Source organism: Lithobates pipiens, unplaced genomic scaffold, assembly GCF_037356315.1.
Source record: "Lithobates pipiens isolate NorthernLeopardFrog02 unplaced genomic scaffold, aLitPip1_a1.2 Scaffold_10, whole genome shotgun sequence".
NCBI classification, from domain to species: domain Eukaryota; kingdom Metazoa; phylum Chordata; class Amphibia; order Anura; family Ranidae; genus Lithobates; species Lithobates pipiens.
This window is the reverse complement of record NW_027507686.1, coordinates 63,542,154-63,553,003: the sequence shown is the minus strand read 5'-3', so window position 1 is coordinate 63,553,003 and position 10,850 is coordinate 63,542,154. Positions and strand designations below refer to the sequence as shown.

General features: G+C 48.1%; 1 long non-coding RNA gene across 2 annotated transcripts in view; it reads right to left on the bottom strand.

The window, feature by feature from the left end:
• Positions 1–10,850, bottom strand: part of LOC143931383 (uncharacterized) — a 270,261-nt gene that overhangs the window by 124,822 nt on the left and 134,589 nt on the right. For both annotated transcript variants that reach the window (XR_013262880.1, XR_013262879.1), the window contains exons 6-7: positions 5,351–5,399; positions 1,119–1,245 (exon numbers count right to left, since the gene is read on the bottom strand). This is a non-coding gene — a long non-coding RNA (uncharacterized LOC143931383). The remainder of the gene's footprint in view (positions 1–1,118; positions 1,246–5,350; positions 5,400–10,850) is intronic.

Sequence of the window (10,850 nt, the reverse complement as noted above, 5' to 3'; positions counted from 1 at the left end):
GGAGCTTAGCACAGCAGATCTTTACTCGTGACCAACACCTTAGACACTGGGGAAAAAACTGAGGACTCCCAGTAGTGGGAGGGGTTATATAGGGAGTGCAATTCTTGCCTTAGGGTGTGCCAGTGTCCATCACCTATCAGTGGCCCTATAACCCGCATAGTAACTACTATGGCTCTGTGTCCCCTGATGTATGAAAAGAAAAGCAGATTTCAACTTTTGTAGACTGTTCATTTTACAGAAATCTTAAAAGCTGAACTTCAGTCATAGAAATAGAAAGTGCTTTCTACAGCAGGTGTGCTGCCTTACTGGGAATAAAGTGCCCAGTGCAGGGGGAAGCAGGGTGACATTTCAGCTCTAGAGATTACTTTTTTCATCACTGCAGCTTGCTGTTAAACTGAGTAACCTAGAAAAGCATTGCTTTGTCTGGGGGGTCCCTCTGCAACAAACTACAGCCAGTCTTTCCCTACTCATTGTGTGTGAGCATCTGTCTTCAGTAGCCCAGAGTTCAGCATAACCACTTGTTTAACGGGCACTTTCACCCACTTCCTGACCAGGCCAACATTTTAAGCTTTCAGCACTGTCGCACTTTGACAACTGCACAGGCATGCAGCATTATACCCATGTGACATTTTTATCTCCCCCCCACACTAGAGCTTTCTTTTGATGGTATTTAGTCACCACAAGGTTTTATTTTTTGCTAAACAAATGAAAGAGCAAACATTTTGAAAATCACTGATCGGTTCCCTGATTAGTGTAGCTGTCCCCTTTCACACTTGTCAGTCACTGGCTCTCCTTAAAAATGAATGCTGATTACTGAGAAGTGTGCTTATGTCTTGATCAGCCGTGTATGGACACAGCTGATCATGTGGTAAAGGGCCACTGTGATTGGCGATCACAGAGCACGCTGGGTGAGCACTGCAGCGGGCAACGATCTTGAGGACGTCAACAGAAGCCCTCCTAGAACTAAACGACAGCACTGTAGCCGTCATTCTGCTATAGCACGGTCGGCAAGTGGTTAGAGGTTATAGTGTCATAGATTATCTATTTTAATTCCAATTCCTATGGAGATCACCTGTCAAGAATGTCACCAAGATTTAAAAAGTTAATAGTAATCCTACCACCATTTGATGTCGATGACTGTCGCGTTGGCATCCTTTGTGGCTTAGAGTCTGTTGGGTTGCTAATAGGAGTCATTTTACAAGTGCGCACCCAAAGAGAAGGCCTGGGGCTCTCAGCAGAAGGAGCCTAAAGAATAGACAAATTTGTTATAGACAATTTATAGGGATACGCAATAGAAAGTTATTCTACTTTAGACTAAGTCTTGTCATCAATTATATACAGTGCCATAAGAAAGGTATTCAAACCGCTTGAAATTTTTACTTTGTCATGTTTCAACCAAAAAAACTTAAATTGGGATTTTATGTGATAGACCAACACAAAGTGGGACATAATTAGGGGTGCAACGGATCAAAAAAACTCACGGATCGGATCATTTTTAGGATCAGAAAATAGTAATTGAATTTGCAGAAACCTGTGAAAATTCCACCGCCATATAGTCCCCACTGTAATATCCACAATCTCCCCCACTGTAATATTGGCTGAGCGTGGCAGGGTACGGCTGGGTACGGCAGAGCATGGCTGGGTACGGCAGAGCATGGCTGCGTAAGGCAGAGCATGGCTGGGTACGGCAGAGCATGGCTGGGTACGGCAGAGCATGGCTGGGTACGGCAGAGTATTGCAGAGTAAGGCTGGGTATGTCAGAGTATCGGCAGGGTATGGCTGGGTATGGCAGAGTATTGGCAGAAGATGGCAGAGTAGTGGCAGGGGATGGCAGAGTATTGGCAGGGGATGGCTGGGTATGGCAGAATATTGGCAGGGTATGGCAGAGTATTGGCAGGGTATGGCAGAATATTAGCAGGGTATGGCAGGGTATTGGCAGGGTATTGCAGAGTAGGCTGTCAAAGAGCAGCGCTGTGGGCACTACAGATGCAGCCCACAGTGCTGCATCCATCCGACCTCTCCCCTTCCACTGTACAGATCAGTACAGAGAGGGGAGAGAGGAACCGGTGTCATGTCATGATTTGGTTTGTTTATAAGTGATCGCTCCGTCATTTGACGGAGCAATCACATTGTAAACAGCCTGGGTGAATAAAGATGGCTGCCGCTTCAGACCTAGGCCGAAGCCGTGGCCTTCCCTGAGACCGTGACCGGGGAGCGCGCCGCGGATCACGGCGTGTGCCGATCCGAGCGGGGTGACCCGTTTGGATCACGGATCGGTGACGATCCGTTGCACCCCTAGACATAATTGTGAAGTGGAAGGAACACGATAAAAATGGTTTTTAACTTTTAACTTTTTTTTTTACTGATACCTCCAACTAAAATCTAGTCTTGCCTTCAGACGTCACCTAATTAATAAACAGTCCACCTGTGTGCAATTTAATCTCAGCATAAATGCAGCTGTTCTGTGAAGCCCTCAGAGGTTGGTTAGAGAATCTTAGTGAACAAACAGCATCATGAAGGCCAAGAAAAAGCCATAAGAAGTCTTGTTTGCGAGAAGTCATGTGGGGGACACAGAAAACATGTGAAAGATGGTGCTCTGGTCAGGAGACCAAAATTAAATTTTTTGGCCTAAAAGCAAAACGCTATGTGTGGCGGAAAACTAACACTGCACATCACCCTGAAAACAGCATCCCCACCGTGAAATATGGTGGTGGCAGCATCATGTTGTAGGAATGCTTTTCTTCAGCAGGGACAGGGAAGCTGGTCAGAGCCAGATACAGGGCAATCTTATAAGAAAACCTGTTAAGAGTCTACAAAAGACTTGACTGAGGCGGTGGTTCACCTTCCAGCAGAACAACTACCCTAAACCTACAGCCAGAGTTACAATAGAATGGTTTAGATCAAAGCATATACATGTGTTAGAATGACCCAAAGTCCAGACCTAAATCCAATTGATAATCTGTGGCAAGACTTGAACATTGCTGTTCACAGATGCTCTCCATCCAATCTGACAGAGCTTGAGCTATTTTGCAAAGAATGGGCAAAAAGGTCACTCTAGATGTGCAAAGCTGGTAGAGACATTCTCAAAGACTTGCAGCGAAAGGTGGTTCTACAAACTATTAACTCAGGGGGGCTGAATTAAAATCACGTTGGCCACCATTTATCATTTTACTTCTACTTTACAATTATGTGCCATTTTGTGTTGTTTTATCACAGTAAAATACATTTACGTTTTTGGTTGTAACATAACAAAATGTGGAAAATTTCAAGGGGATGAATACTTTTTCAAGGCACTGTATACACCAATGGCTGCCAACCTAGCATTCTGGAACCACTTAATTTCATTCTGCAAGCCACTCATGTTGACCTCTGCTTCACATGCAGTACAGCAGGGGTGCCCAACCAGTGGCCCGCGGAGCCCTCTGATGTGGCCCGTGACCTCCTGCTCTGGGATGGCTGGTTGGCAAGCCCAGATTGCAGGTTCTCGACCCGGCATCCCAGAGCATCAGTGTTGTGAATGAAGCCGGTGGTAGTGGAAGCAAGCGGTTGTGTAGCAGAGCCATATAAGACGATGCTTCCTGTATAGCGCCACATCCTGTCACAGACAGAGTGATACCAAATGCACTCTTTCTGGAACAGCAACAGCTGGTGATACCCGAATTGAAGACTATTATTAAAGGTATGTTTAATACTATAATCTGCAGTGGTTACTGGACTGCTTTCAAACTGCACTGAGCCATAGACCTCTGTTATTTCCTATGGGTTTGGTGCGCTTTCAGAAAGTACACAACACCTGCAGGATATAATAGAATTCTATGGCAAAGTGCAGCTAACCCCAAGAAAAGCCAGAGGTGCACTGCTCTGGGTAGACCACAGCACATCAGTGTGAAAGCAGCCTTAGGCCCCTTTCACATGATTGGTCCAACCCAATCAGACCCTCCATTCACCTCTATGGAGTGGAAAATGTAAACAGACTTGTGTCCGTTTACATCTGCATACCTTCAATCCGAGCCGCTAAAAGAAAAAAAAAACAGAAGGTGATCTGTCCCCTTCCATCTGGGTGGATCGGAGGGCCCATAGAGTAGAGTGGACTGTGTCCGCTCTGCATATGCGGAGTGTACATGGACCTGTCATCCTCCCACTCCGCTCATTGTGGCCGTGACTGGTTACCAAGTCACTTAAGTGGCCCTTGCTCTTCAAAAGGTTGGCCATCCCTGCAGTACAGTCTGCAGGATTAACAGCAGCCTGATTAAGTTCTAAAGGGGCACAGAATGAGTAGAAAAAAACACCACATATTACTACAAATAATCAATTCTAGTTAAAAGGACAAACAAGCAATTTGTTTCTTATCTCCTCAGCAGGTTCTGCAGCTTCGGCCCTGCAGATTTAACAAACAAATTTAAGTCTGAAAAATCTAGCACCAGTCATTATACCACTTAGGATTTCCATAAATTTTTAAACACAACCATTATATACATGTATATATGCATACTAGTTGCAAGTACAATTCTTAACATGGTCACACAACCAATGAAGTCACCCAGAGGAGCAACGGATTCAAATGCAACTGGTGATAAGTATATCATAAAAAGAGTAATTAAGAGAAACAATAGCTAAGGCACTGGTCTAATAAAATTGTAACTTTTTTTTTTTTTTTTTAAACAACCCATATCCAAACTTACACTAAGGTACTGAGGACGCAGCTCCTAAAGCCCCATACACACTATCAGATTGTCTGCTGATTTTTGTCATCAGATTTACCAAAACCATGTAGTAGAAGGGCCTACCTGATTGCATACACATTGAAACTCCTAATGTTTGACCTCATATTATATGGTTTTGGTAAATCTGAAGGAAAAACTCAGCAGAAAATCTGATAGTGTGTATGGGGCTTTAGACAGGGTGATCACTAACTAGGACACAGGGTATCGAAGATCACTGAACTGAATGGAGGTGAGCCGGGCTCGCCACTCACCATGCCACTATTGGCATCTTTGTGAGCTCCCTCCGTCTCTGCGCTGCAAGCCAGAACCACAGTGAGTAGTGGGTGAGAATATGTTGGGGGCTTTGAAAAAGGGGCAAAGCCCCGAAACATATATGCCCTTTGGAGTTCTGGCTTGTAGCACAGAGATAAGAAGGGAGCTCACATGGACACCGACAGAGGCATGGTGGCCCCGTTCACCTCCATTCAGCTCAGTGATCTTTGATAACTAGGAAAGCAGCAAGCCACACCTCATGTGTGGATGGAGGAATCTTACTTATTTCAATCTTTGAAATATATAAAATAAGAAAACTTTACACAACTAAGAAAACTGTCAACTATTCAAACTAATCTCACAATCATTCTCACCTAATTTGAACAGTGACCTCTTCATTCACTATTTCAACGGAGCTCTGGTCTGCAAAAAAAGGTAACACATTAAAGAAGAATTAAAATGTAACGTTAATCAAAAAATTAAGTCCTAAATAATGCAATAAGCACGTCTTAAACTACGGGAGATGGTTCCTCAGTGCTTTGTCCTACCAATGCTCATCCCAGGTCAGCAAGCACTTTTACCATTATGTCAAAATAAATTAAGACATTACGCCATCCATCGTTTGCACAGAAAGACTTTGGGAAACCAGCAGTGGAGGCTTTTTCTTCCTGAACTAAAAGCCAAAGCCCTGCATTAAAGTGATTCTAAAAGAGTTGCGATAAAAAAATAAATAAATAAATAAATAAAAGCAGGGAGCAGATACCTGTCAAATTCAGGAATTTGCTCCCACTTCCGGGCATAGATCGCTGCACTTTCTGCTGCAAGCTACGCCATGTCCTGCAAGAGTGAAGCCGCCAACGTATTTTTTTTTCCCAGGTGGAACTCCGCTTTAAAGTGGTAATAAACCCGCTAATTATTATTTTATTTTTTTAACACCTGCAAAGCAAAAGGCATAATGAGCTAGTATGCACCGGATACTAGCTCATTATGAAATACTTACCTTAGAACGAGGCCCCGACATCTGGCCCGATCCACGCCGAGGGAGCTGACATGCTCCCTCGGCGTTTCTTCCGGGTATCGCGGCTCCAGCGCTGTGAGTGGCCAGAGCCGCGATATCGTCACTCCCATGCATGCGCGCTGGAGATTTCATTCCGGCCGGTCGGCCACTGCCAGATTTTCAGGCCGAGAATCCCCTTGTGCGCATGCGCCGCTGCAGTCAGCGGCGCATACCGAGGGGAATATCTCCTAAACCGTACAGGTTTAGGAGATGTTTTTTTTTACCTACAGGTAAGCCTTATTATAGGCTTTCCTGTAGGTAAAAGTTAAAAAAATGAGTATACAACCACTTTAAGCATCTCTATAAAATGGAGCCTCACTAAGACACTGTTTTCTGAGCTGGGTATAGAGCTTTAAAAGTGAATTTATCAGGTGACCACATTTCTAGTGTCAAAATAAAGAAACTAAATAAAGGGCTAACTGTACAAGCTTGTAAACCCTTACCTATGCTAAAGAACTAAATTCTTGTTGCTGCAAGGGAGACTGAACATCACCTTCACTAAGCAAAGTATGCCAAGGCACCCCAGACCTTGCCTCTTCTTGCTACAACAAAACTACATCACATGAATGTGTCAATAATGCTCACATGACTGAAGATTTAAGTGAGCAAGTGGCACACACTGCTTAGTCATAAGGTACTTTTTTTCTGCTCCTGGGCAACCCTCTGATTCCAGGCCCACACCTTACATAAGTTCTTGACTTTTGTCTGTAGTGATTGATGAGCTCCGTCCACCTCAGATATAATCTCTCTGCTGTTCAAAGATCCAATATAAGCACCTTGACTATAAAGGCTTCCACATGTAGGCTGGCAAGACCGGGCTTATTATTAGCACCAGGCTGTAGGTATAGCCTGGGATTTAGGCACTTCCAAGGCTCTAAGAAAACTAGTTGAAGTGAAATCTAAGTGCCATCTCCACAAGGTGCCCGCACATGTGTCAGTATTATTAGTTTGAAGACCTAAAGTGTTCACTATATCATTGTAAAGCACAGCTGTTGTGGAACTTTAGACCTGGTTATAAGTAGCACAGTGAGTCAAAGATAAACAGAAACTGTTGTGCATAAATGATCCAATAGTATCATCACTGCTGCAGCAGCAGGGCCGATATCAGGGGTTACAGGCAGTTCTACTATAAGGGGCCCGAGCATCCTAAGGGGCCCCACTAGCCAGGCCCACTGCCCGTTCATCAAGACATGACATTAATCTGTCATGCACTGGCCGGGCACCTGCACGCCGTCCGATATTGAGGAGAGAGAAGCCTCCAACGCCTTTCACTAGCAACCCCCGCCCCCCCCCATTCGCACGCATTGGAAGGAGAACAGCGCTTACTAGTCTGAGCCCACCACCGCCTTTCACGAGCAGACCAGGCCCGCCATCAGTGTGCGGGGGCAGTAGGAGGGCCCCATGGAGGAAAAGGTCAGGGCAGAGGAGCCTGCAGCGCCTGGGCTCCTGCAGCTGTGGCCCATAGAGCCTGGTGGAGATGGGGCACAGGGTCAGCTATCCCTCCTGGTACTGCTGGACAGGTGAGAGATGGGAGGACTGGTGCGTCCCAAGGTGTGTGTGACACTGCCCCCCCACCTGTCCTGCTGTCCCCTATCTGTGACACCTACCCTCCTGTCCCACTGACCTCCTCCCATGACACCTCCTCCTCCAGTTCCGCTGTCCCCTACCTGTCCTGCTGCACCCTTTTTATCCGGCTGCCCCCTTTTCTGTGACATTTCCCCCTCCTGTCTCTCTGCCCCCCTCCTAACACACTGGCCCCCACCTGTCCCACTGCTCCCTTCCTGTCCCACTCCTGTGGTAGGAGAAGATGGGACTGGAGAAGGAAGAGGACATGGGATGGATGAATTGGGACTGGAGGTGGAATGGGATGGAGGAGGAAGAGGACATGGGATGGAGGAGATGGGAATGGAGGAGGAGGATGAGGATATGGGATGGAGGAGATGGGACTGGAGGAGGATGAGGATATGGGATGGAGGAGATGGGACTGGAGGTGGAATGGGATGGAGGAGGAAGAGGACATGGGATGGAGGAGATGGGAATGGAGGAGGATGAGGATATGGGATGGAGGAGATGGGACTGGAGGAGGATGAGGATATGGGATGGAGGAGATGGGATTGCAGACAAAGGAGGACATGGAATGGCCAGTGGGCGAATTTGGTGGTACAGCCAAGGGGGAGACTCTGGGGAATGTTGGTGGTTAGGCCCGGGGGGAGGGCCAGGCCTAAAGCTGTGTAAGGGGCCCAAAAATGTCTGATGGCTGCCCTGTGCAGCAGTTCCCTGCGCCCACTCGGGTCCCTATTTTCATCTGGCACAATAGAGATTCTTTTCTTTCTGTGTCTCTTCTGAGACGGTGTCTTTGGCATCAGTTGTGGCACAGCAGTGAAGTCATTGTTGGCAAAGTAGACAGCTGAAAATATTATGCAGACAATAAAGCCACTGATTGCAACAACCTGCACAAATCAGGACAATCGACACAAAAAACACGTTTATTGAACGGACATGTGGAAAAGGGACGGGACTGTTGCTGTACAGAAGAGAAGTGAGTTTTGCAGGACATTTCCATCAGTGTTTGAATTACAATGAAGATGTAGACAACTTGGCCATAATAAAAACATTTGCAGCTTGAGAGGTTATGTGATAAGTTGCTGATCTGCTATACTCACTTGCTGAACATCTTCCTGGCTGCCTCCTCTATCTCCATCGCACATACCATGTGCTTGCTGTCCAGATGCCGCACAAAATCTTCTGTTTTCTTCCTCCCTCCAGTCATGTGACAAGGGCATAGAATGAGTGAGAACGGGCACAGCCTTCCCTCACTTCACTTCACAGCGGCGCTCTCTATTGTCACCTGCAGGCTGGAGGGAGAAGAAAGCAGAATTCTCTCTCCAGCTATCTGTCTTCTCCCGTTAGTACATCGGGGCTGAGCGGTGCACACAGGTTTACTCTGATTGGCGGAGGGGGTGGGGGACGCGCTTACGCTGATTGGCGCAGGGGACAGGCGGATAACGATCATACCAGGCACGCGCCAGCTGACCGGCGCCATTTTCTTCTGTGTATTGAAGGCGTCTTATCGGCTCTCGTCACAGAAGAGGAACAGCGCCATACAGTGGATTTTTTGGAGATTACAGGCACAACTTTTTCATCGGAGATATAGTAAGTGTCATTAGCAGTGATGTCACCTTAGTAGTGAGATCGGGTCCAGTGTCGGGATGTGTGGGGGGGTGGGGAGAATAGAGAAGGGGAGCGGCTTGTACTGTAATGATCTTTCAGTGTTTTCTCTCCTCCTTTCTAATCCTGAGGATTCAAACAGCATCAGAGCTGCCATTAGAGATCACAGGGGCCCCCAACACCCCACTGACAGGGGCCCCCAACACCCCACCTGACAGACGCCCCCAACACCCCACTGACAGGGGCCCCCAACACACCACTGACAGGGGCCCCCAACACCCCATCTTACAGGGGCCCTGAACACCCCACTGACAGGGGCCCCCGAACACCCCACCTGACAGGGGCCCCCTCCTCCTCCCAGTTCTAATCTTTTCCCCAAATTCCTATAGAAAAGTGATGGCATCCCCATGCAGTGTTTGTGTATCCCCCCCCCCCATGCCTGCTGTCTGCAGAGATCTGCCTGGACTGCATCCAAGCAATGTGTACAGTGCTGCCTGTGAGACAGAATATCACATTACATCACAATACATGACAGTGTCACACTCTGAGTGGTTGGGGAAGGAGGTGACAGGAGGAGCTGGTAGTGTCTGGTGGTGGCAGAAGGAGGTGGTGATGGTGGTAGAAGGTGAGGGGGTAGGAGGTGAGGGGGCAGGAGGAGTTTGTGGCAGGAGCTGGTGGGGTCAGGAGGAGCTGATGGTGGCAAGAGGAGTTTATGGCAGGAGCTTGTGATGGTGGCAGGAGCTGGAGGGGGCAGGAGGAGCTTGTGGCAGGAGCTGGTGATGATGGCAGGAGCTGGTGGGGGCAGGAAGTGCCAGGAGCTGGAGGGGGCAGGTGGTGACAGGAGGAGCTGGAGGTGGCAGGAGAAGCTGGTGATGGTGGCACTAGCTGATGGGGGCAGGAGGAGCATGTGACAGGAGCTGGTGGTGGCAGGAGGAGCTTTTGCCGGAGCTGGTGATGTTGGTAGGAGCTGGAGGGGGCTGGTGGTGGCAGGAAGTGATGGGGCAGGAGCTGGTGTGGCAGGAGGAGCTTGCGGCAAGAGGTGATGGTGGTGGCAGGAGCTGGTTGGGGAAGGAGGTGACAGGAGGAGCTGGTAGTGTCTGATGGTGGCAGGAGGTGAGGGGGCAGGAGGAGATGGTGAACAAAATATGATGGACTATTTTTATATTGAACCTTAAAGAGGAAGTAAATCCTGATGAGTTTACTTCCTCTTTCATTCCCTGCAAAGGAAAAGCATAATGGACTACTATGCATCGCATAGTAGTCCATTATGTGTCACTTACCTGACACAGGAGCCAGCGAAGTCACCGCTGTCCCCTGTAGTCCGGCGCATCCATCTTCACGGTGGGGTCTCGCAGCTCCGCCGCTGTCATTCGGCACAGCCACGATGACGTCACTTGCGCGCATGCGCACGGGAGCCGACACGCGCGGCAGCTCCGTTGTTGAAAATGCCGCGCTCAGTGCGCCTGCGCGCCGCCGTCGACGGCGCATGCGCTGTCGACAGCGATGCCTCTATTTGGGCAAATATCTCCTAAACCGTATAGGTTTAGGAGATATTTCTTGGACCTACAGATAAGCCTTAACCACTTCCCGACCGCCGCACGACGATGTACGTCGACAGAATGGCACGGGCAGGCATACGGGCGTACATG